The 25311-nt window shown below is 46.3% G+C and overlaps 1 protein-coding gene across 1 annotated transcript in view; it reads right to left on the bottom strand.

Annotated features, from left to right (window-relative positions):
* Positions 1-24298, bottom strand: part of INSC (INSC spindle orientation adaptor protein) — a 1419009-nt gene extending 1394711 nt beyond the window's left edge. Inside the window, exon 1 of the mRNA XM_078681025.1 lies at positions 24109-24298. The gene's annotated coding sequence lies outside the window, so the exon portion shown is untranslated. The remainder of the gene's footprint in view (positions 1-24108) is intronic.
* Between the last annotated feature and the right edge of the window lie 1013 nt (positions 24299-25311).

The following is a 25311-nucleotide window of genomic DNA, read 5'->3' as shown; positions in this document are numbered from 1 at the left end:
CACTCTCCTGGTCCATATGTAAAAACGGCACCCAAAAAAATCAAATAATCAAAAGTGGGATGGGATGCTTTAGTCGGCAGAGGAGCAGAAAGCCTTTAGGGGTAAGGGAGCCTGATGTTAGAGTAGGCCACATCTAGCACATTATTTTATCAAAAAATATATATTCCTGCCATACAGTGGACTTTCTGCCCCTAGAATAAATTGGGATCACACCTCCTGTCTGCCCTTGAGGTAGAAAAAAGACTGGTTTGTACTTTTTGGGGTGGAGGTATGGCCAATGCCAGAGTGCACGAGATGCAGAACTATGTTTTGCCCCAAAGGCAAAATCCCAGGTGTCAAGTGGATTTTCTACCCCCCAGGAGCAAATTTTGGGCAACTCGTTAACTTGGACAAACCTATACCTGCCCACATGGGGGCAGAAAAACACTATTGACCCCACTGAGGCAGGGGTATGGCTTGATGCCAGAGTGGGTTGCTGCATTCTATTGTTTGTTTTGATGCCATTTAGAAATCCCTGGTATCTAGTGGGCTTTCAAATGCTCCCATCCACCCCAGGGGAGTAGGAAGGCTGATGCCCCATTTAGTTGGGGTGGAGGCATAGACAGCCTTATACCCAACATTTAGAAAAAGAGCTTTCCTAGGCATGTAGTGGGCTTTCTACCCCCCCCCCCCCCCCCCGCCCCCCAAAGCGGGCAGAAAGGTGATGACTCACTTAATTGGGGTGGGGGCATGGCCATGCTCATAGTTGACAGCCCCACCCCTATGTTTAAAAAAACAACAACTTTCCCTGGCATCTAGTGGGGTTTTTGCCCCCCGGGGGGCAAATCTGGGGTAATTATCCCCACATGCCCCCCAGGGGGCAGAAAGACTGATGCTCCAGTTAATTGGGGTGGGGAAATCTATGCCCATGGTGAGCAGCCCCATCCCTATATGTTTTTAAAAATACGCTTTCCCTGGAGTCTAGTTGGCTTTCTGTTCCCCCACCAGGGGGGAAGACGTGGGTAATTTTCCCATCTGCTTCCCGGGGAGGGGGTAGAAAGACTGATGCCCCATTTGCAGGGGCAAGGACATGCCCATACTGGGCAGTCTCCACCCTAAATAATAAAAAAAATATTTCTCTGGTGTCTGGTGGGCATTCTGGTGGGCAGATCAAGGTAATTACCACCATCCGCCCTCCAGGAGGGACAGTAGAATGCTGCAATTAAATGTACGGTGGGATCATAAGCCCTGTCTAGGGGGATTGCTCCCCCATCCCTGATGGCTAGTGGGTGGATCCCTGCTTGGGGATCGCTCTTCTGTAGCAATCCCAAAGCAGTTATCCACTGGGCAGATGTAGCATTAAAGATGGTAGATGCTCCCCTTTTGAATGATACCTCTCCCAAAAAAATCATTGCTCAGTGGATTGAGCTATTCCCCAAGTACTGGTTCAGTGAAAGTAAAATAAGCACTTCGCCTCAATTCAACTTCACTTTCCCATAATTACATTAGCACGCCTTGCAGGCAAGATTGGGGGTGGATCGCCGTTCGACAGTGAATCAAGGTCTCCCACCGCAGTCATCGCAGGTGGAACGGTTACTCTAAGACCACATGCTTTTCGTAAATCAAATTAGATGATGCCAGAAGTGGGGTTCCACGGAAGGATCACAAAAAGCTGAAGAAGAGAGTGAAAGAAACAGAGTCAAAGCTGGCGTCTGAACGCCCCTCTGTAGCTGATCATCAGCTACACATTGAGACACTGCAGACGGAGGATGTGGTGCTGTGCTCCAGGGTGGAGAAATTAGAGGGCCGCTTCCTGGGGGAATAACATTGGGGTACTGGATTTGCCTGAAGGATTGGAAGGCTGGAGCTCCATTTGGAAACCTGGCTGGCGGAACACGTGCTGAGGGGCAAAAGAGTGAGCTCGTAGGCTTCCTGGCAGATGCCCCTGTACTGGGTGTGCCCCAAAGGCCTGTTGTGGTGAGACTATTCAACTTTAGTGTCAGGAATAACATCTAACAGACCACAGACCACCAGAGCCATGGTCCCATGGACAGTGGAAACAGTACAGTCACGATACTCCCGGATGTTCGAAGACTTGGGGAGTAATTTCATATGGTGAAATGACCTTGCCTCTTGGCATTTAAATATGCACTGTTGTTGCCTGTGAAACTCAAGGTCCTTGCCGGTGCCAAGTCACTTTTTTTCCTTACACCGAAGGAAGCATGGAACTGGTTGAAAATGAGAGGTGAGACCCCACCCACCTCTTCCATGGAAACTGAGGAAGGGTGGAAGACCGAGAGAAATAATAGGTGCTCCACAAGAAGCTTCCATAGAAGACCAATGAGGGCTCATGCCGCCATGGAGAGATCACAGGTGCTTTCTGCAGTGGAACGGACTTTGGTGTCCAGACCAAAGAGTTGGGATTTGGATGTGGACACGGCTGTGTCACATGATCCATCCAACATGGAGTAAATACTGGAGAAACTAAGGGGTAGTCCTCAGGTTACTCCAATGACAGAGGAACTGCTGATGTACCCCTGAACTGTGGGATATCCTATTCTTCTTGATTATGCCTTCTTAGTGCAATTATTTAGAGAGAGGGTGGGATGAAGCACTTGGGCACTTGGTTCACCCGGAGGGGATGGGGATGTATGATGCACTGACGGTGGTGGGGCTGACTACTGCCTATACCACATGTTTTTTTTGCCCATCCCCCCAGTTGTGGAATGAATATAGATTGTCTGCCAAATCATTAGGGGAATTGGTTGACCGTGATCGATTGATGGCATGGTCTGGGATTGTTGGGGATTATTCATTGTGTTCAAGATTTCTGTTTTTAAGTGCTGTATCTGCTGTGTACACCACTGAGGCAACATTATTACACTGGTCATATGTATTTTACTGCCTACAATAGTCACATAGGGGCACAAGAATATTGTATTCTGACATGGAATATAAGGGGCATGGATAGAGACACAGGACTCAAGCATACCTGAGATGTCTTGGTGTCCGTTTTGCTTGCCTCCAGGAGACACATTTAATGGTGGGGAACTGGCTAGACAGTACAAATGTAGGCAAGATCTGCTGCATGGCACTGCCTATTCAGGATATGCCAAGGGAGTCCTAATATGGGTATGCCGGTTGTCCCTTTTGAGCTTCAGAACTCTCTGATAGAGTCCGAGGGTCGTTACTTCATTCTAGAAGTCACACTTGATGGAGAACCTCTCAAGTGGGTTGCGCTGTATGCCCTAAATGTAGGATAACCTCTTTTTTTGCCTCCCTCATGCCTGCACTCATGCACTCTGCGCTCCCCACAAACCTGTGGTGTGGGGACTTTAATTGTGTCCCAGATCTAGACTGGGATAGATCAACCCAGCCTGACACAGGAGTTCAGAATCATACTAACACCAAGCACTTACTACAGTGGGCACACAATGTTCAAGTGGAGGACATATGGCATGTCCTAAACCCATACGTACAGGATTACTTACATTATTTTGCACTAAGTGTTCTGCACACACGAATTGACATGATATACAGCAGCACAACTGTGGTGCTTAAATGAATACTTGCTGAGTATCTAATCTGAACACTTCCTAACCACAAACCCTTGTTGGTTACTTTCTCCTGGGCCTGGTAATCCCTACATGGCGCTTGCAACCTCTGACGTTAACTGATGGCCCGTTCAAGACTCATGTAGGTTTTCACATTTCTTGATACTATGCTGAAAATGAAGATCCTGCATTGGATACTGTGGTGGAATGGGACACCTTTGTAGTGGAGCTCAGGGTGTATATGACAATGCAATATGATATGATGAAGGGACTGCGGGAGGAAATACTAGGACTGGAGGATCAGATGAAAGTAGCCGAAAGAGTATAGATGGTTAACCAGGACACACACACATTTTACTAGACCTTAAGGTGGAGTGTAGGGAGGAGCTTCAAGGTCTAGCTACGCTGGAATATAAAGCATACATTAAACACCAACCTGATCATGGAGATAAAGCTAGTAGTCTGTTGGCTCGGTTATTGAGAGGAGACTCCATGCGTTCCCATAAGGGAGATCTGGACTAGTACAGGGCTACTGGTGAACTGATATTTGGAAAATAGTAGAGAATTCAAGACCTACTACATAGAACACTCTACAAGTCTGATGGAGGGAGGGATCAAGCAACTTTGTCAGATTACCTAGAAATCATTGAAACCTCAACCCGCTTCAGAGACAGAACTTGGATGCCCCATTGACTTTTGAGGAGATCAGGTTTTGAGGAGATCTGCTGTGCTTGGGCACAGATGTGTTGCCCATTGAGGTTTATACCATGTACCAGACTCGCCTGGCCCCAAGGCTTCTGTAGGCCTATGAGAAAGCAAAAGAGGCATTAATAACGGTACTCCTGAAGCAGAGTCATGACCAGCTTCCCGTTGCATCATACTGTCCCCTGTCATTACTTAACCTCGATTACAAAATCCTAGGAAAGGTGCTTGCCATTAGACTGAACCACTAGTACAGACCATAGTGCATCCAGATCAAAACAGTTATTTCCCAGACAGGAAGACGTTGCTGAACTCACGCTGTTTGTTTAAGATTATGGACTAGGCACATAAGACAGACACCCAGTGCTGGGTGGCGTCCCAGGACATTGAAAAAACAGTTGAGGAAAAGTGTCCTTCTTGTGGGCATTTATTTTGTGTCAGGACTCCATTATTTTCGCATTGCCATTTCGTGTCAAACACCTCTACACGACCCACCTGGTCGTTTCTACTGATGTCTGATGAAATTCTAAACTGTCACAACCACCCTGCCCTTCCTGCTCCTTGTGGTTGAGACAATTTCGAAAAAGGGAACAAAGAATTGGCCTCACCACCCTCGGACTGAACTCCTGCACACACACACCCTTTTTCGCAACACTTGGTCAAGCCACCGTCCCAGAACTTGTTTCTTTCACATATCCTGTTGTTCAAGATCTGCCTGTTCTCTCACGTACATATCCTGTTTTGCAAGACCTGTCCGTAAGCTTTTGTACCATCTGTTGCAACATCGTCCTGCCTGAACAAAGAATTGCGTAACTGCGTTCTGACTCGGGGGCGCCAGGCCCCGATCCAAACTGGTTTCTTAAGGTGGGACATGTGTATATAAGGCCTGTAAGCTGGGGAGTGAAGCAGCAGCCTCCTCTGTCTTGTCTCCGACAAGCTTGGTACTCTGTTCCATAACCCGGCCTATTGGAATAAAACTTGGTTCCTCCTGCAGACGATGGCTCCTGCGTCTCTTTTTTTCTATGTAAGGAGGGTATGGAAGACATGGGCGGTCCCCACTGCCACCGAGACCCAGTAAGTGGATATAAACGGTTCTTCACAATCAATACTCTGGGGTGGGTGTAGCTACAGACTGTCCTGACTAAAATGCATATGATGCCGGAGTTCTGTCGATGGATTGTGATCATGTCTCAGTGACCCTTAGATAGGCTTCATAGGGGCGAGATTATCTCGGACAGGAATTGCATAGAGAGGGGCACCAGGAAAGGCTGTCCCTTCTCTCTGTTACTGTTGGCTTTGACCTTGGAGTCATTGGCGTGCCTGCTGGGGTATCTATATTTCAGGGCAACCTCAAGTGGTGTCTCTGTATGCAGATGATACATTGATATAACTGAGGCCAGACCCCAGTGTACTGCCCGATGTAATGGATGTACAGGATGGGTTTGGACGAGTATCTGGTCTTCATATTAATTGGGATAAATCATGCCTGTTTCCACGTCTACAGATGCCCGAAATGCAATGCCATGCGGGTCTGGATGAACCGTTGTGGTGGAAGTTTGACACTATTAAATACTCAGGAGTCCGAATTTACCACACAGAGTGCAAATTTATTGAGGGTAACATAGAGAAATCATTGACTTCGATAAGACAGTCCAAGCTTTTTTGGATGCAGTTGCCTTTGTCCCCCATGGGTAGGATGTCTATAGCGAAAATGTTGGTCCTTGCTAGGCTTCTTTATTTTTTTGCTGCTCTGCCAGTCATACTGATAATAGCCTTTTTCAAAGAGCTGCAGCAATTCCTCACATTCCTCCTATAGGGCACTGGTTAACATGGTTAGGCCGTGGACTGCACCCTGACCAATTGTAAATACCACGGCCTAACCATGTTAACTATGATCTCCCCTGTCCTATATGTTTGTTTAACAGTCCCCTAGGCAATCCATGCCACCTTTACCGACCGCTGTGCGGTAGACCCAAAAATGTTGAGCTGACGCCCTAATTCGACAGAGAACGGCTGTTCCTGCCTTGTTACCAGAACACATGTACTGGTTTTCTCCGCAGTGACATGCGGGTAAGCTCCTTTTAACCCATTAACTGATTCAGGAGCCCTATACATGTGCCTTCCACTGACAGCCTCTTTTCCTCCATTAGATGAGATCCCACACCACTGCTCGGTTGCTTACTTTAGTCCTGAGGAAGACCCGCAGGCCAAGGTCCAAAACACCCTCTGCGCCACAAGTCGGGTCAAAACGTCGACGATCATACCCCTGTACTTGGACCCAACATACACCAATATGTGACGTGCCTCCACAAGATACAATCTGTGATTGTAAAATGTTGTAAATAGACCATGTAAAATATTTTTGGGCCAGGTCACCATTGATTGATAATTCTTTATCAATCCCACTATCTCAAATCCGAATTCTTTCTCTTTTCCATCCTACACTTGGGATTACCCCCACTCACCACCCTTGAGCACTCTCTCCTTTTCACGTTCATTTAGAGCAACCTTCTTTTGAAATTGTCTTTTGCATTGCTAAAAAATCTGAAAAAACCTTCATATAACGGAATAAATTTATGATTGTCCGTCTATATTTGGCTGTTGCACATTCTTTTTTTCGCTTGAGGAATTGTTTTAACTCCAAGATCTGTATAATTGATTAGCTCTGAAAAGTGTAAATAACATAATTGCCTTATATTTGGTGAAGGATTGGTTTAAGGACCATTGTTTTCTATACCCACTGGAGAACATGAGGCATGTCATTTACTGGGGTTTCCGGTAGCCGTCTGTCAGAAAAGCAAGATGGAATGTCAGAAAAGTGTCAGGAGGTGGAGTGGAATATGTAAATTTAATAGGAAACATAAACAATACTTTATCCAAATAGAAAGTTTTGTAATGTGTCATCCTCAAAAAAACATCAATGTCTGTATAATTTATCCATTTCAAATTCTGGGTGGTGACAGTATCTGACTGTCGCAATTGCTCTTTACACTGTGGTTCAACATGGATCAATGTCCAGGTGGCCTCTGTAGAGAATGAGAACAAAGGGCCTGATTATGAGCGTGTCGGTCTTCCGACTGCCGCACTTGCTGTGGTGCAGCAGTGTCGGTCAACCGTCTGCCGAACTACCACTTTCAAAGTTGAACTGGTGGTGGACCACCAGCTGCACCAGGGAACAGTAGTTTCCTAGGGGGGTGGCAGAGTTGCGCCATAATGTAAAATGCTCAGCGGGACTGCGCCAGTCCAGCTTAGCATATTACTAGTTCATGCCCCGCCAGCCATATCATGTTGGTAGCCCCGCCATGAAAAGGCAGGCAGTGCAGGAACAAGGGTGGCCCTACAGGACCCCCAAAAGCCCCCGCTACATGGATACCTTCAGGGGGCATAACATGTGCCCCCCTGTCTGCATTCTCCCAAACTTTCAGCACAGCATGGACGTCACCGTCCATGCCGTGCTGAAACTTTTTTACTGTTCCCATTGCGATGCCTGTTTTCCTGGCACCGCCATGGAAAAGGCAGCGGACAGTCTGCCTTACATGAGTTCAACTTGTAATAAGGCGAGCAGTCCTTGTGCGGCCTTGGTGCAGCTGTGCCAGAGGAGAACTGGAGCAACTGCGCCACAGTCTTAATCAGCCCCATAGTACTTTCTGGTCCTATATGCCTGATGCATAATGGGTACAATTGCCTGACACAATGTGGAAAATGGATGCTTCCATTCTAGGGATCGGGCCCGGCTTGGCTGAACCAGCAGAGATAGGGCGGGCGGGCGAGCACAGCAGCACACAGGGAGAAGCGTGGCAAGCCCTGAGGCAGGTGGAGGTGCCGGGTGGATAGCAGTGTAGCCCAGCTGAAATCTGATGCTGCTCAGGAGCCATACTTGTGCTTTGATGGGGGTAAAGTAAAGCAAAACACCCAACTGATGGCCTGAGCTGCTGGGGTGATGGAGAGTGGCAGAGTGTGGTTTGGGCTGTGATAAAGGGATTGAAATATTTGGGTTGCACTGGAACGGAAGCCTAAGCTGATGAGCCAATCATTAGACCATATAAAATCTAAGCTGCTGGATGGGTGGTGAATCTGGGCCAGAGAAGCTGGCTTAGCCACGAACCTGCCCTGCATATATCTTGCAATGGGAGGGCTGTTGGTCACCCTGAAGTCAGGTTGATGTACGGTTGGAGACCTGTTAAAACACTGAGCAGTGATTCCCCTCTTGAGGCCCCTCCACAGTGGATGAGCATTCACAGAACTGTGGTGAAGGGACACTTGGCCCCGATGATGTTGTGTGACACGAGTATTCTCTGGTCACTTGTCTAAGGCTTCCAACATCTCCTCACTAGCAAAATGTAAAGATAAAGCGGTTAAATCCACTCAGAATCACTAAAGCTGTGGAGTGGGAAACCTACAAGATCTCATTAAAGGCAAATGAGCATGTCATGCTGCGGGAGTAAAAATGGTGCCCTAAAGGCAGCTTCAGGATGTGGAGATAGACATTGCGAGGCTCAATCAAGCGGTAGTTTCAGACCCACAGAAGGCAGAGGACCTACTTGACACTCAACAAAGTCTGTAGGATACATGGTATAAGGGATGGCGTTAGGGTTGGTGGCACCCGGTGTGACAATCTTTTTTAGAACCCCTCATGATCTCTGCCACTGATTCCCTCACTACCTTGGCAAAAGGGTCTCTCATCTCTCCATAGACCCTCTCTCGCATACATTTTATTTGTTTTACTAATCCACTCAAATATCCACTTTTAATACAAATTTGTTATTTTACAGTAGACATATTAACCTTCTGCGCTACTTAATGGGGAATCAAAACTGCCACTAGACAAAACTCTGATCTCTCTCTTTAGCAGGAACATTAATAACAACATCAGGTGCCTAACCCATGTGCTTACCTTAGTAGTGTGATCGCATGAACAATTGGCACTAGCGGTATTGGATACATCGCAAGCATTTGATACTGTCTCCTGGCAATATTTGTGGGGGGGGGTCATGAATCAGACAGGAATTCGGCCTGATTTCTGCGCCTAGACATGCTTTTTGCACAATCAACCCATGGCTAAGGTGCAATCTGGAGTTTGGGAGTCCGATGAGGGTACACTTCGGAGGAGAACATGCCTAAGGTGTCCGCTGTCCTCAATGCTATTCACCATCGACATGGAACCCCTGACACAAATACTACATGCTTCCATGTTGGAATGATATAAAACAACAGTGGTCCTATTATATCAATTGATACCCAGGTCCTTTTGACTCACTGGGGTAACCCCATTGAATTAATGGTCCATGTTGGAATGAAGCATATAGTGGAATCCATGTGATATACTGTTATGCAGATTCGGCCTGGATGAATCTAGCACAGTTTATCTCTGGGGAATTACGGAAAAACTCAGCGAGAATCAGTGGAATTTTGCAAACAGGCAGAAATAAGCACATCACGTTGCTCGTGCTGTGACTGAGTCAGTATTTCATTTTTCACTGAAAAATCTGCGTGAGCGGCAACACACAGTGTGCTAGAGGACTCCGCTTCTATTGGTGATTTTCCTGCTGCCCGAGTAGATTTTCTACTCAAACTGCAGCTTTCTGACCGCAAACGGTCGTGACCTCCTATGAAGAAATCTTGCTGAGTGCCCTCCAAGTGGCTGAAAATCGCACTAGGGAATGTGAAATCTTGCTTGTGCTCACCAAGTTACTGTTGGCGAGCTGTGCACAAGAAAAACACCACCACACAGCAGTTGGAAAATTTGACCGTAACACTGCAATACAAGCTTAATAAGGAGTGGACAAAAGTCCGACAACTCTGCCTGCAGAGCGGAATATATTGCCCCCCCAATGTAGATGATACATTGGGGGGGCAATGCAGGCTTCATAACTGTTGATGTTTATTGTTCTTCTGGAGCTAACACAATTCCGAGATGTCTCAGGATTGAAAATAAATAGTGGCCAGTCCATGCTTTATCTGCTCACGGGGACAAGGAGGTAGGTTTCAGAAGAGCTGCCAGATGTGAGCATCAGATGGTAACCAGACCGCTTTCAATTTCTAGGCACCCAAATGGCAGTAGATACCACAATGCAATATCAACTAAACATGGGAAAGGTTTTGACTGGACTAGATATAGTATTTGAATACATTAGCATTATCTATTATGGGCCGGATAGCTCTAGCTAAGATGGTGTTGCGGCCTAGGTGATTGTATGTACTACTAAACACGATGTGTCCACTTTCATGAGTTAGACAGGTTGCTTGGTACTTTGGTTTGGGCAGGCAAGCAGAGCCAGGTTATATTAGATATTTTGAAGCTCCTCTGAACTAGGGGTGGACTGGGACTGCCTGAGCTCTATTTATACTGCACAGCTGCTCAGCAACAACATGTATTACAGTGGTCTTATAAGAATGATAATTGGGGAATAACATTGTTAGCTGGGACCCACCTTACAAACAACCTGATTGAGCCATTTATGTGGTGGAAACAGATAGGACAATCCATTCCAGACCTTGTCTTACAAGCAGCTATAGGATGGGAAACAGAGCTTCAAAAAGTTCTGCAGAGACCCCTTATGATCCAAACATCCAATTATGGGTTTGGAAACTCTTTAAAGATATAAGTGCTACTATGACTATACATCGAGATAGAAGAGTGGATGTGTGGCAGTTGGAAACTTTTATATTAATAAACAATTCATCTACTATGATTTGACATGGTCCAAGCCAGTATTTACAATATCCTTGTATTGCCTAAACAATCTAGACTACGTTTCTTGGGGAACCTCCCGCCATGAAGGTGCTGGCAATACTCCTATATCTGGCAGAGAAAAGATGCCTAGGCAATAAATGATATGCAGCACTAGTTTCTGATAGGGGTGGAAGCACAATAAATGAATGTGAATGGTGAACACTTGAATGTTGCCAGAAACGTTATCATATACGGATTGGTGAAAGGCGTGTGCTCGGTAAAGACCATCTCACTAAACGCACACTTTAAATTCATTCATTTTCATTACCTTCAGATAACCTACGTTAGGCCTAAAAAACGATCTAATCAGGCAGAATCTTGGCATGCTCTAGATATCACGTTCAGGGGGCAGACGTTTTGCAGATGGTTTGGGACTGGCCACGGGTGGCTGGATTTTAGGATGCAGTTGTTTACAATTTGTAGTTAGTGCCAAATGGTTTACCAGTACATTCAATGAAACAATGCTTCCCAGCATATCCCTATCATATGGACATCAAAAATGAAGGTAAGAATGGCATCACTGGATACAGTGTTGGCCACAGGCGCGTAACACCCATAGGATAGAATGGGCTTCACCCCCCCCCACCCCCGTCAGCTTCCGTAGGCTGTGCTTCCCAGGCTGGGGTTAGTGCCTTCCAGCCTGGCCTTCAAATCGGTAACTCAAAGGCATTCACCTTGCCTTAAAACACATCCGCTTAATGGGTCCATGGAGGTGGTTCGAAAGCAGCAGCAGTGATCAGAGCAACTGTTATCAGACTCTGCCCCATCCCCAGATACAGAACAGGGGTGCCCCATAACGCTCTCATTGCAATAAAAGCTGGACAGTAAGTGCCCACTCACAGGGCAATTTAGACAAAGATAGTGATATGCCTGAATATTTATGATTGGGAAGAAAACTTGCAGGTAATTAGAATTGTGCATGGCATTACAACATAAATATTTGTAGTCATGTCTTTTATTCTCTTAGTGGCCCAAGACCAATCATACAGTGCAGTGCAACATTAGTTAAAATAAATACAGGTTTTGTGATAGAAGCAACATGGTTAAACCATGCGTGACCGCCCTGACCTGGTCAGACACGGTCGCTCCACCCGCTCCTGACCGTCCTTGTACCCCTGCCTGATTTGGTATCGTATTTTCTCTGTGCCTGACTGCTGACCGACCGTATTAATTCCTGTGCCAGACAGTGCTGATCGTATTGCTGCTATAATAATTTTTTGTGCCAGACTGTGCCGATCGTATTGCTGCTATCATTAATTTATGTGCCAGACTGTGCTGATCGTATTGCTGGTGTAATTAATTTCCGCGCCAGACTGTGCCCCGATCTCGCCCTGCATTACTTTGTTATTGTTTGGTGCCCCGATCTCTCCGTGCATTACTTTGTTGTTGTTTGGTGGTGCCATTTTGTTGGTCCCAGCCCGTCTCCCCTCCCCGCTCCCAGCCGCTACTCCCCAGCGGCCCCACCCCCGCTCCCTACAGCATCTACACTCGATCCCATCTCCCCTCTCGCCACCCCGCTCCCGCCTCCCAGCTGCTCCTCCCTCCCACTGGAACATAAGGTGAGTCCGGAGCGGTGAAGAGCTGTGACCGCCCTGACCTGGTCAGACACGGTCGCTCCACCCGCTCCTGACCGTCCTTGTACCCCTGCCTGATTTGGTATCGTATTTGCTCTGTGCCTGACTGCTGACCGACCATATTAATTCCTGTGCCAGACAGTGCTGATCGCATTGCTGCTATAATAATTTTTTGTGCCAGACTGTGCCGATCGTATTGCTGCTATCATTAATTTATGTGCCAGACTGTGCTGATCGTATTGCTGGTGTAATTAATTTCCGCGCCAGACTGTGCCCCGATCTCGCCCTGCATTACTTTGTTATTGTTTGGTGCCCCGATCTCTCCGTGCATTACTTTGTTGTTGTTTGGTGGTGCCATTTTGTTGGTCCCAGCCCGTCACCCCTCCCCGCTCCCAGCCGCTGCTCCCCCGCGGCCCCACCCCCGCTCCCTACAGCATCTACACTCAATCCCATCTCCCCTCTCGCCACCCCGCTCCCGCCTCCCAGCTGCTCCTCCCTCCCACTGGAACATAAGGTGAGTCCGGAGCGGTGAAGAGCTGTGACCGCCCTGACCTGGTCAGACACGGTCGCTCCACCCGCTCCTGACCGTCCTTGTACCCCTGCCTGATTTGGTATCGTATTTGCTCTGTGCCTGACTGCTGACGGACCGTATTAATTCCTGTGCCAGACAGTGCTGATCGTATTGCTGCTATAATCATTTTTTGTGCCAGACTGTGCCGATCGTATTGCTGCTATCATTAATTTATGTGCCAGACTGTGCTGATCGTATTGCTGGTGTAATTAATTTCCGCGCCAGACTGTGCCCCGATCTCGCCCTGCATTACTTTGTTATTATTGTTTGGTGCCCCGATCTCTCCGTGCACTACTTTGTTGTTGTTTGGTGGTGCCATTTTGTTGGTCCCAGCCCGTCTCCCCTCCCTGCTCCCAGCCGCTGCTCCCCCGCGGCCCGACCCCCGCTCCCTACAGCATCTACACTCGATCCCAACTCCCCTCTCGCCACCCCGCTCCCGCCACCCAGCTGCTCCTCCCTCGCTCCGCCCCCTCCACTATCCACTTATGGCAGGGAGACTTACGCGCAGCGGACGCGCCCCATGCGCGCCGAAGGCGCACCAAAGGTAAGCCCGTCTACGCCCGTCCGCGCCTGGACCGCGCCCAGCGCCAGACCCCCTGGCCCCCGCAGAAACCACCCCTCCCACCTAACATACGACGCCGCATCCCTCTCTGCACTCAACACCGGCCGCCTCCCCGACTGCCACCAAGCCGCCCCAGGACGCACCCATGGACCCTTCACCTGCCAATCCTGCAAGTTCTCCTGCATCATGACCCACACTACATCCACAAACGCCAAACAGAGCTCCGACAACAACCACCTGAAGTGCATCCTGCTCAACACCCGCTCGGTCTACAGACACGCCATTGAACTATGGAACCTACTCGACACCACAACGCCGGACGTCGACTTTCTTACAGAAACCTGGATGAACGCCTCATCAGCGCCCGACATCGCCAGAGCCATCCCGGACGGCTACAAGATCATCCGAAAGGGCCGCATCAACCAAACAGGAGGAGGCATCGCAATCGTCCACAAGAACACCATCCGCATCATGACCAGCTCTGACGACACCCTCACAGCAGACGAACACCTTCACTTCCAGATACACACCGACCCCAAGACAACACTTAGAGGCACCCTCATCTACAGACCACCAGGACCCGCACACAATTTTGCGAAGACATCACTGACTTTATCAGCCCACACGCCCTCCCCTCCGAGGACTACATTCTCCTAGGGGACCTCAACGTCCACCTGGAAAAGAACAACAACAGCAACACATCCACCCTTCTGGACAACCTCGCCAATCTCGGACTCAAACAACTGGTAAACACCCCCACCCATTACGCCGGACACACGCTCGACCCAATCTTCTCCTCCAGGAAGCATGTCTCCTTCTATCACGCCACAGGACTCCACTGGACGGACCACAGCTGTGTCCATTTCAACTTCAGAAAGACCACGACCCACCACCACCCACAACAAGTCCCCCGCAGAAACTGGAACAAAATTAACATCGACCAGCTCACCACATCGCTAAACCAAATCCCTCCCACCAAATCATCGGACCCAAATCAAGCAGCAATCAATCTCGCACAATGGATCACCCACTGCGCTGACAAATTAGCACCCTTGAAAAACCCTCACAACAAGCCAGGCTGCAAAAAAGCCTCCTGGTTCAATGACGACCTCAAGAACTCCAAAAAGTACTGCCGCACCCTCGAGAAAGCCTGGCGAAAAAACCCAACCACAGACAACATGACCGCCCTCAAGGACGCCACCCGCAAACACCACCAGCTGATCCGATCCACCAAGAAATCTGCATTCAAAGATCGACTCAACAACAACGCCCACAACAGCAAGGAACTCTTCAGCATTGTCAAAGAGCTTACCAATCCCAACGCCAGCACCAACGACATCACCCCCTCTCAAGACCTCTGCGACTCTCTAGCCTCGTTCTTCCACAGCAAAATCGCTGACATACATAACAGCTTCGGCGACCAGTCCACCCCCTTACCACCGAACTGAAGCCCCCCACCACCACCCTTCGCGCCTGGAACCCGATCAGCACCGAAGACACCATCCGCTTGATGAACTCCATTCACTCCGATCACCTACCGACCCATGCCCCCACCACATCTTCAACAAGGCCGACTCCATCATCGCACCCCATCTCCGAGATATCATCAACTGCTCCCTCAACACCGCTACTTTCCCGGAAAGCTGGAAACATGCCGAACTCAGTGCCCTCCTGAAAAAACCTACAGCAGACCCCACTGAACTTAAGAACTACCGCCCCATCTCGCTCCTCCCTTTCCCTGCCAAAGTCATAGAGAAGACCGTCAACAGTCAGCTTGCCGCCTTCCTCGAGTCTAACGGATCCCTCGACCCCTCACAGGCCGGCTTCCGAGCCAAACACAGCACCGAGACCGCCCTCATCGCAGCCACAGACGACATCCGAACTCTACTCGACAACGGGAAAACAGCGGCCCTCATCCTCCTGGACCTCTCCGCAGCGTTTGACACGGTATGTCACAGCACCCTTGTACAACGCCTCAGCAACACGGGGATACAAGGAAAAGCATTGGACTGGATCATCTCGTTCCTCGCCGGAAGAACCCAGAGAGTCCGCCTACCCCCTTTCAGATCAGGGGCCACCGAAGTCATCTGCGGCATACCACAAGGATCATCGCTCAGCCCCACCCTCTTCAACGTCTACATGAGCCCCCTCGCGTCCATCGCACGCCAGCACAACCTCAACATCATGTCCTATGCTGACGACACACAGCTGATCCTCTCCCTCACCAAAGACCCAAACACCGCCAAAACCAACCTACACGAAGGGATGAAAAATGTAGCCGAGTGGATGAAGAACAGCCGCTTAAAACTGAATTCAGACAAAACGGAAGTCCTCATTCTAGGATCATCCCCCTCTGCATGGGACGACTCATGGTGGCCACCGGCCCTGGGCAGCGCACCCAAACCAACGGACCATGCTCGCAACCTGGGATTTATTCTAGACTCCTCCCTCTCGATGACGAGACAAGTTAACGCCATTTTATCATCATGCTTTAACATCCTACGTATGCTCAGAAAGATCTTCCGATGGATCCCCATCGAAACAAGAAAGACGGTCACCCAAGCACTGGTCACAAGCCGACTGGACTACGGAAACACCCTCTACGCCGGAACCACAGCCAAATTACAGAAAAAGCTCCAACGCATTCAGAACGCCTCCGCCCGACTCATCCTAGACATACCCCGCCACAATCACATATCCGGTCACTTGAGAGACCTTCACTGGCTCCCCGTCAACAAGAGAATAACGTTCCGTCTCCTCACTCACGCACACAAAGCCCTCTACAACCTAGGACCCAAATACCTCAACATGCGCCTGACCTTTTACACCCCAACCCACCAACTACGTTCGTCCAATCAAGCCCTCGCCGCGATTCCACGCATCCGAAGAGCCACCATGGGAGGAAGATCTTTCTCCTACCTAGCGGCCAAAACCTTGAATTCCCTCCCCACCCACCTCCGCCTCACACAGAACCACCTCTCCTTCAAAAACAACTCAAAACTTGGCTATTTGATAAGTAGAGAACCCCTCTCCCTCAAGCGCCTTGTGACCCTCTGGGTGAGTAGTGCGCTATACAAATCTTGACTTGACTTGACTTGCGTGCCTCTACCACACAGCTCAAGCCACAAATGCATCTTAACCACGAATGTCTTTACCACACAGTTTTGCGGTATAGGCATGAATGGTAAAGGGGTATGTGTGGCTAACAACACAATTATTCTGACGCCCCACTCCCCTGACTGCCCCCCCACATCCCTCAATTGCCCCGTCACCCCCGTACTGTTCCTAAAACCATGCCCCTTTGCCAACACTACCCCGACTTCCCCACCCCGTGCTGACTCTATCCATTCCACTCCACCTGCCCTAAGGCCTAAAACCCTGCCCCTTTACTTAAGCTACCCCAACCCCACCAACACCCCACTCTATCCCTTAAACTACCCCAACCTTTCCATTGACATGAAACCTACCCCTAACACTCAGCGCTTAAAACTACCCTGACCACCCATTACCCTTCCACTGCCCTAAGGCCTAAAACCCTGCCTCTTTACTTACACTACCCCCACTCCTGTGCTGTCCTTTAAACTACCCAAACCCCTTCCACTACCATGAAACCTACCCCAACCCCCAGCCCTAAAAACTACCCCGCCTACCCATTCACATTTATTCACCAAAATGGCAACAATAGCTGTAGTGGCATCAAAGGTGGATCCCTTGACCATGCTTAGTGCTACAATAACTAGTTATTTGCAGCCCCGTGGCTAGGTGGAGGGACTGGAATGTAGAAAAAACATATGACTTTTAAAGCTCTGTTTATTTACTGATCCTTTCACTTAGACAGTGGGTGCTGAGTGCAGTATGATGGGTACCAAATGGAAAACTAGGTCAACATCTCTTACCCTTGGTAATTCCAGATTGACACCTATCTGTGATGTGTCGGTATCATCTATAATCAAGCTTGTGTGCTCAGTTTCTATCCTTAATGTATGTTATTAGAGCAAATTGTATCAAACATGGGTTGTGTTTCTTGCTAAATGACTACCCAAGGATCCTGGGACGTCATAGAGGGAAATTGCATAAAAAGGCTCCTATCACTTCCTAAATCTGCTATGATTCAAGCCATCAGAACAGAAATAGATACAAAGTCCTGGGCAATATTAACCCAGATGGCTGTGATCAGATTCTGGAAGAGATTAGAAGACCCTGATACAAAAAAAGTGGCTTACTGGTGTCGCAAAGAAATCCAGAAAAGCGAGCTAAAATGGGCGAAGTCCAGTAGGGATAAAGTGAAGGGAATCTGTAACACTCTTGAGCTCGACTGGGATCAGAGCTCATTGCAAATCACCAGTACCAAAGGTGAATTGAAGCAAAGAGGGAAAGAAGTCTCGAAATTGCTTGATAGAGGCTATCTAAGAAAGAAAAAATCAGTGGTACATATGCTAAATGCATGGTCCCTTGAGAATTGGTTCCCCTACCTCGACAGATTACCCAATTGTGGATACAGACAAGAGATCCTCAGAATCAGAATCGGGATCAACCCATGGGTAATAAACAGAGACCTGAATGCAAAAATGTTAGATAAGGAAGGTCACTGCAAGTGTTACTTAAGGACAAAGGGAGACCCGCTGCATATCTTGTTAGACTGTTTTACACTCCTAGATCTTAGGAAACTTTGGTTGCGTCCTGTCTTCATAAAATATGAGGTAAAAACAAGAGCACAGGCAGCAAGGCTCTTAACAGAAATCCCTTACATTGATATTGCAATTGCCCTCGGGAAATTTTTAAAGATGTCGTTGATGGCACTGAGAGATACAGAATAACATGTAGTACTGTATGAGATTTTAGCAGATTGTATTTGTATGGAGTAATAAGAATAGGATTAGGTATTTTAGATAAATTAAGTTTTAAGATAACTGTAAATTTTACTGATTTGGTTGTATTTTTGATAATGGTGTGTATAAACCTCGCATATGGACAAAGTTTTAAAAATAATAAGTCATACTCCATTCTGTGCTATTCTAATTGCATTGTTTAAAGACTACGGTCACAATAAACATATTTTTGACTTGACTTGACTTGACTACCCAAGCATTTCAAATACATTTGATGGGAGTTGTCACAGAGTACCAAATATTATATATTCAACACTCTTTGTGCTATAGAGCTAGGATATGTGGCAGCTTCTCCCAAACAGATACAAAGCTGTTTACGATACTAACATCATATTCAGAATATAACCTAAACGTATTGTGTGCAAGTAAATGAAGCATGAACAGAGCAATAACTATATAAACCTGCTTAAACTGCATTATTTGCTTCCAATTTTTAAATCCTTCCTTTGGTGGAAGGAGGATCAAATAATTTGTAAAACATTTTTTAAGACTAGTTAGGTTGACACAACTGGCCCAGAGTGTTTGGAGTGTAGGATTTGCCCGAGATTATTATGTAAAATCGAATTTGGTGTTTCACATTGTACCAGGTTTACTAGCCTAATTAAAACAGAACATTTATAATTCACTGTACTAAAATTCCTTGAGAGCCCCAAAATCATGTTATGCCGAGAATAATGTTATTGATCCTGTCTGCTTTAAAATGCACTATTTGCCACATTTAGTCTAAAAGATTGACTCAGAGTTTTACACACTACATGGGAGAAGTAAAGTAAGTAATTTCGATTCAGCTCTTATGATGTCTTCGCCTCTACTAATTCATGTGTTAGTCACCCCGAAGTTTGAGTCTAGTTGCGCCCCTGGTTGGACAGGTGTAAAATTGCGTTCCACTGGGTGTTTGCAAGAGCTCCGTGACATGATACATGGAAAAAAAGATATGCTTAGTGGGCATAATCGGATGAGCAACGCCTGAAAAATACAAGGAGAGATGAGAAACTGACTGAGGATCAGGATTAAATGATGGATATGCTTGCTGGGTTAAAAGACCGTCCAAACAATAGGCCACCTTACACTAATAAATGTAAAATTGGTTGTTGTACAGAAGGAAATAATCTTGTAATGATGAATTATCCAGAGAATAGTGAATAACAAGAGGCAGCAGTAACTCTTGAAATGTGAAGGAGAAACATTACAGTGCGAATGAGTGAGGATTGCGGAGGGATAATACAAAAGTACCTGTGTGTACACGCTAACATGATTGCTGCTTTATGTTACAAAATTCAATAAAGGTTTTTTTTTTAAATAGTTTTCATACAAGAATCTGCTTGCTACCTAAAATACATTTGGTTCACTTATAATCATACCAGAAGCATGTTTTCACCTGACACGACCTTCCGGGACACCCCTGCCACTGATATTTAAACATACACTCACGTGCACACATGCACACACACAACTTGTGTTGAAACTTGCCATGGGTCACGATGGGTGAAGTAGCCCTGGCTCTTACTCTGTAATCTCTCCAGGGCCCACTCTTCCAGTCTCCGGATTCCCAGACTAAGGGCCTCCTGATTGCGTCATACGGGTCACCGGAAGGAACACGCGAAGTTGCCATAATTGACAGCTTCAGTACGTTCCTTTTAAGGTCAACAAGCTTCTGCATAATCCCAAACTAGCATAGGGCTGGTGACAGGTTCTCCTTCTCTACCCTACCTTTTGATAAAGCTTCAGGGCTTTTAACTGACAAGGCAGGCATTGGCTGGCATGTTTCAGTGCCTGGGATTAGTGCAGCATGTCGGCTTTGTATTATGCCAACCAGAACCCTCACATATGCAGAACACTCATGGAGCTTGTGGGGCCCTCTCTGGTGTTAACATGATATTACAGCTATTACATCAATACAAAAGATAGATGAGATTGTTTGCTTTCATGTAAAAGTTGTGCCATCACCTCGAGCAGGTATTTATAGAGGGGGTGGCAGAGCAGGCAAATGTTAACAGGGTAGCACCCTACTGCCCCTATGGGCATTCCGCTAATGCAGGTACAAATCCTGTCTAGAATCCTCAACAGAAATAGGAAATTTGCAGGTCTCCCAAAAATAGGACTGCCGCTCTGAAAGTCAAACTGAGTGCAGTGGCATGAGTCACACTGGGTACATGCCCAAATGATCTCATAACACATCTTGCTAGGCCCTTCCCCTTGCTCCCTACATTAAAGATAGCCTGCCTAATCTAACCTAAAAGGTCCTACGCCAGAATATGCCAAACTATTTGGGAAACATATTTCACAGTTTCAAGCAGTGACAACTTTTTCTCAGCAAATGCCCATTTTTCCTGAAATCCCGAGGACCAGAGACCACCAAACGCTGAAGGCATGAATTCCAGGATCTGATGGACTTACATGTGGCTATCTCGACGGGATAAGAAAAAAGTGAATTTATATATTTTCCCTGTGACCTACACTATCACAATGTCTGCTTAATGCTCTACCACAAAATGGCTTTCTACCTATGCTTTCTTGTTTTATTCAAATAAATATTATCTTGTGAAGAAGCTAAATTTGTATTGTCTTTAAGATATACCTAAGGCTATTGATTCTCAACTCTGCTTAAATGTCTTCCCTGTTTCAGACATCCAACACCTCAAGCATAGACTGCACATCATGAAGACCTGGTTATCCAGTGTCTACATGAAGTGCTACCTGACCAAGACAGAATACTGTTATTTGTAAAGAACAGCAAACAAGAAACAGTACAATCCTGGCTCAATGACATGCTTGACAACTTCATTGCCCAACTTTCACTGAATGCCAAGTCGCTTGTATTTACTCTGGACATGAACTTCATCCTCAAGGGACACAATGCCAAAAAATATGACCTTCTACCAGCTCTCTTATAAAGAATGTGAATCAGTTTTTCCCCAGATAGTAACGCTGAAGCCCTCGGAATCTTACATCTGGATGATGGTAATGCCCTGCTCAATGGCCCCCCAGATTTTACACTGGCACTCCAAACAGGCATCCTACGCACTGCAGCACATCTCATATGATCATGTTACACCCCATCCTGATGGCACTCCATTGGCTCCCATTTCTGTCCTGCACCATATTCAAAACCAGTTGCATCATTTACAAAGCCATCATCACCAGCACCCTGCTTATCATGCAGACAAGCTTAACATCTCTGAAGGTCCTCAGCAAACTTGCAGCCAGGACATCATCAAACTGCAGACTAAAAAGTAAAAAAATGAATGCACTCAGGATCTGGAACAACACCCTATATCCATAAGGACCAAGCCAAAGCAGCTCCAATTTAGGAAAGAACAAACACCTCTTCAAAGAAATGAAAATGAAATGAAATGAAATGAAAATGAAAATGAAATTTATAAAGCGCTACAGTTGCCCTGAGGCGTCCAGGCGCTAAAACCCTGAGGCGTCCAGGCGCTAAAAAAGAACACTACTGCACAATACATTAACAGTCCACAAACCAGCTAGTTCTCCTTTTACTGTTTACTTAATAGGACACAGGCATGAATTAGGAAATACATTTCTCAAAAATATACCCTGGGGTTTCCATGACGTTTATATGATACAAAAATTGCAATGTTACCCTTGTTTGACAAGGGTGATTGTACTTTACCCTTACATGCAGTAAACCTATTTCTTAATTCATGGGCCTATTGCATTGTGAATAGTATTTACTAAAGACATGTTGTTGAACCCCATTACCAATGATGGAATCAAATATGATATTCTATGCGAATGTAATGCTTTAACCTTTGGAGACTAAATTAATGTATTCTAATCTGTGAACGCATTCATCTGATGCACAATTTGTAAACATCAACTTTATTTGTTGTGTTGTCATATTGGTAAATAGATTGCAGAGTCTGGCTAAATCCAGCATCCTAATTGGGTACATCCACTACTCTCACGGACTGTAGTTGCAAACCTAAGTGATCATAGTAGCTTTTGATATGGTTCCAGCTGCTGTGCAGCGCTCTTACATGTCAATGGTCTGACTCCTGCTCCAAAAATGCCCAAACACATATGCTCAGAGTTAGGTGGCAGATACATAGTTGCCAGAAATGTGTAGGTCCACTGCAAATTCCAAACGATGGGCAATTATATTAACAAAATACTCTGGGGCATATTTCTAAGGAGCTAACATCACTGCAGCATATTTTCTTTTACGTAGAGAAGGCACAATAAGTACTCCACACTGCTCCGTATTTACAAACTGACTCATAGGGCCCAATGCATCAGTTTGTAGAGGCCTGCATCACATTACATCACATCACAATGCATCACATTATACCTGCACCAGGTATATATATGCAGGGTAGGCTTTCCCACTTTTAAAAGCCACGTAGAACTGATGAAGTGAAAATGTATACCTTTTCACTGTGTCACTCTACGACTTGATTGCGTCAAAATCCCTACGCCTTCTCAAACCAGGTGTAAGAATTGATGAAGGACTTTTAACATGGGACTCGCCTCTGTGTTCTGACGCATTGTTGGAGTTACATCAGTCTTACAACCAACTCTAGCAATGCTTCACTTTAGCGCCAAAAGATGCATCAGAATTTCTGACATATCCATGAATCCTTGGACCATGGAGCACTTTATTGTAAATAAAGTGCATCCATGGCGTAGTTTGGGCATTTGCAGCAGGTGCAAGAAATTTGATGCAATGGTGCTGATGCGTCAGTTCTTGTAAATATGCCCCTTAGTCTGGCCAAGGAACAGACCCACTGCTCCCCGGTCATGCTCACTTGTTCCGTTCTCTTTATGATAAAACACTCTTCAGTATTCTTGAACTTTGCATCTAGAAAGCCCCCCCCCTCCCCTTCTATACCTCTTGCTCAGCAGTAAATTAAGATTGTTAAAAGTAATTACGGGTGTAAACTTGTTTCATATAATTAATATCCCTTAAATTAAAAAGAAAAACTACACAGTTAACCTTATGGAGAGGCACTGACTGAATCATAGATAAGCAGTTACTTGCACTGATGTATTGTTTCTTGTCATTAATGGACCGGAAGTCCAAGAAGCATCCCGGAAGTTGAAGTAGCATCCCCCTAGAACACACTGCTCCCGACTCGGATGCGCTCGGTGGCACGCGCCCCACCACTGCCAACACAAAGGGCGTCAGGGCACACTGGCACGTCAATAAACACAGCTCTTTGGGCTCTCCAGTGACAATGCAATTCAGTTCGCATTTAAAGAACTGTAGAGTTCAAAGGCACCTTTTTTTAGTTCATGTTATAGCATATTTGTTTTAACCATAAACACAACGCTTGGCTGTCTCAATTCGTAAGTTTGAGTTCCCTCTACCATTCCCGGCAAACAATTGAAGCAAATTCAGGAAGCACAGAGTAGCTGCACACACAGAACACCACTTAACGGTGCATTTCTATAATATTTTAACACACAATACCAGCACAACAATACAAAGGAAAAGCATAAGAAAGAAAAGTAATACTATTGAAACTGCAGAAAAGAATCCAGCTAAAAACGAATATTCATTGTACAAGTCGCTGAACTCACCTGAAAGAGTGAGCTCCTTGAGTTTTTTCTCCACTGAATAATTCAGTCCCGGCGCTGTGTTTGAACGGGTCCATTCATTCCCGCAGACCTTGCACAGAATAAGTGAGAACACATGTGCTAGGTTCATGTTTCCAAATGGTTTAGCATGTGGACACACCCAAGCTGTTTTCATAAGAGCGGCCACGTCTGAAGGAAAATATAATTTAGGCGCACAGTAAGTTATACTTACTTCTCGTGGCCTGGGCAGAAAGTGCCTGTCGCTTCTACTTAGCTCATCGAATTCTTCCAAAATACATATTCGTGTGTCAGCAAAGCACCAATTAAACAAAGTACCGGTTCACGGCTTTAACACCAGACTGCACTCAATAATGTCACACCAACCACAGCCATTGCAGGACCGGTCATTGTTATTAACACCGTTGTTGTTTACCAAACCGTTCCTGAAAACAGCCCTTAATCCCCAGACAGGCACATCATTTCAACTATGTTTTTGTTCCCGAAGCAGACTCCATGCTATTTTCGCACAAACTGTTATCAATTTGTCAACATTAAAGGTCTTTGCTTTTTCTGATTGTCACAAAGAATATAGAGTTCATGTGTGTGCAGGGTCTTACAAGCTGTTTTTCTTTATGAAGTGAATACGTGTGAATACAACATTTTTGCAATTTAGCCACATTTGCTAAATTTTATTAGTGTTATTTTTGGAAAGTAAGGAATTATTTTTGGAAAACCAATATTTTTGTCAGAGAAGTAGAAGGTTAATAAGTCTAAAGTGTCGTAAAGCCCTGGCCTTATGTATGCATTCCTGGGAGTATTTTTGGCAGAGTGGGTAGCTGCAAGAGCCTATTCCTTCAGATGTTGTGTCTTTACCGTTTCTGTGGTTGGCTTCCAGATGTTTCAGCATGGTTTTTTTTTGCAGTAAGAACGTCTTGCTGTTTTTAGACAGCAGCACCAGCCCACCTCACATTTATGTAAATTTAGACTACAACGTGCGAGGAGCCTGACAGCAAATTGGGAGAGTCCGAGAGTCACATGAAGCCCAGCATCTACTGCATAAAATTGTATCAACCCCTCTTTTCTGCTGTGTAAAACTGTAGAGGCCAAACGTATAGAGTAGCAGAAGGGCCTTTACGCGAACTCACCTCCCCAGTTACGTCACAGGAAATATCATCATCTGACATTTGACCTGATTATGTCACTGAA

The sequence above is a fragment of the Lissotriton helveticus genome, chromosome 3_1 (genome assembly GCF_964261635.1).
Source record: "Lissotriton helveticus chromosome 3_1, aLisHel1.1, whole genome shotgun sequence".
In the NCBI taxonomy this organism is placed as follows: Eukaryota; Metazoa; Chordata; class Amphibia; order Caudata; family Salamandridae; genus Lissotriton; species Lissotriton helveticus.
The sequence above is the reverse complement of the archived record's forward strand: the minus strand, read 5'-3'. Positions and strand labels throughout refer to the sequence as shown.